Genomic DNA, 2500 nt, shown 5'->3' with positions numbered 1-2500 from the left:
CTGCTCTACTGCATGAGGGCCATCATAGGGGTGCTCCTCAACCTCACACACGACAATGGTGAGATTATACACACACACACACACACACACACACACACACACACACGCACCACTGCTCTACTGCATGAGGGCCATCATAGGGGTGCTCCTCAACCTCACACACGACAATGGTGAGATTATACACACACACACACACACACACCACTGCCCTACTGCATGAGGGCCATCATAGGGGTGCTCCTCAACCTCACACACGACAATGGTGAGATTATACACACACACACACACACACCACTGCCCTACTGCATGAGGGCCATCATAGGGGTGCTCCTCAACCTCACACACGACAATGGTGAGATTATACACACACACACACACACACACCACTGCCCTACTGCATGAGGGCCATCATAGGGGTGCTCCTCAACCTCACACACGACAACGGTGAGTTACACACGCACACACACACACACACCACTGCCCTACTGCATGAGGGCCATCATAGGGGTGCTCCTCAACCTCACACACGTCAATGGTGAGTTTATACACACACACACACACACGCGCACACACACACACACACCACTGCCCTACTGCATGAGGGCCATCATAGGGGTGCTCCTCAACCTCACACACGACAACGGTGAGATTATACACACACACACACACACACACACACACACGCACCACTGCTCTACTGCATGAGGGCCATCATAGGGGTGCTCCTCAACCTCACACACGACAACGGTGAGATTATACACACACACACACACACACACACACACACACGCACCACTGCTCTACTGCATGAGGGCCATCATAGGGGTGCTCCTCAACCTCACACACGACAACGGTGAGATTATACACACACACACACACACACACACACACACACACACGCACCACTGCCCTACTGCATGAGGGCCATCATAGGGGTGCTCCTCAACCTCACACACGACAACGGTGAGATTATACACACACACACACACACACACACACACACACACACACGCACCACTGCTCTACTGCATGAGGGCCATCATAGGGGTGCTCCTCAACCTCACACACGACAACGGTGAGATTATACACACACACACACACACACAAACACACACGCACCACTGCTCTACTGCATGAGGGCCATCATAGGGGTGCTCCTCAACCTCACACACGACAATGGTGAGATTATACACACACACACACACACACACACACACACACACACGCACGCACCACTGCTCTACTGCATGAGGGCCATCATAGGGGTGCTCCTCAACCTCACACACGACAACGGTGAGATTATACACACACACGCACACACGCACACACACACACACACACACACACACACACACCACTGCCCTACTGCATGAGGGCCATCATAGGGGTGCTCCTCAACCTCACACACGACAATGGTGAGATTATACACACACACGCACACACGCACACACACACACACACACACGCACCACTGCCCTACTGCATGAGGGCCATCATAGGGGTGCTCCTCAACCTCACACACGACAACGGTGAGTTACACACGCACACACACACACACCACTGCCCTACTGCATGAGGGCCATCATAGGGGTGCTCCTCAACCTCACACACGACAACGGTGAGATTATACACACACACACACGCGCGCGCACACACACACACACACACACACACACACACACACACACACACACACACGCCACTGCCCTACTGTAGGACTGCATCTGAGACAATGGTGTGTGTGTCTCTCTCTCTCTCTCTCTCTCTCTCTCTCTCTCTCTCTCTCTCTCTCTCTCTCTCTCTCTCTCTCTCTCTCTCTCTCTCTCTCTCTCTCTCTCTCTCTCTCTCTCTCTATGTGTGTGTGTGGATTTCTATAGTGTGTCAGGAAGGAAGACGGTGTGTGTGTGTGTGTGTGTGTGTGTGTGTGTGCGCGGCTGGCCAGCTGCTAGTGTGTGCTGGCAGGAGTTATGCTAACTTCCCAGCCAAGAGATTAGCCTCACATACACAGATGTCAGCCCCCTGGCAGCGTGTGTGTGTGAGTGAATGGAGTATTTGTGGTAAGCTGTTGCTTTGGCATTATTGTAGACTGTGTAGTGAGCATGCCTGCACTCTACCTTTTCCCTCCCTTCTTTTTCCACCTCTCCATCCCTTCTTCCTCTCCTTTCTGAAGCCTCTCTCACTCTCTCTTTCTCTCTGTTCCTTTTGTGTCATCCCCCTCTCTCCTCTCTCCTCTTTCTCCTCTCTGCTCCTCCCTTCATACCTGTGTGTGTAGGCCGCACAGTATCTTTCTTCCCTCTCTCTCCCTCTCTCTCTCTCTCACGCTCTCTCTCTCTCTCTCCACCATCTCTCCCTCTCTCGCTGTCAATTCAATGTGCTTTAATGGCATGTCTGTGCATTGTACAATACCAACAATATAATATCTCTCTCTCTCTCTCTCTCTCTCTCTCCCTCTCTCCTCCCAATACACTCTCTCTCTCTCTCTCTCTCTCTCTCTCTCTCT

At 52.2% G+C, this 2500-nt stretch overlaps 1 protein-coding gene across 1 annotated transcript in view; it reads left to right on the top strand.

Annotated features, from left to right (window-relative positions):
• The window catches only part of waplb (WAPL cohesin release factor b), a 52039-nt gene that overhangs the window by 43193 nt on the left and 6346 nt on the right, over positions 1–2500 (top strand). The window lies entirely within an intron of this gene.

The sequence above is a fragment of the Sardina pilchardus genome, chromosome 3, assembly GCF_963854185.1.
Source record: "Sardina pilchardus chromosome 3, fSarPil1.1, whole genome shotgun sequence".
In the NCBI taxonomy this organism is placed as follows: Eukaryota; Metazoa; Chordata; class Actinopteri; order Clupeiformes; family Clupeidae; genus Sardina; species Sardina pilchardus.
Note: the sequence above shows the minus strand (reverse complement) of the source record. Positions and strands in the feature narration are given on the sequence as shown.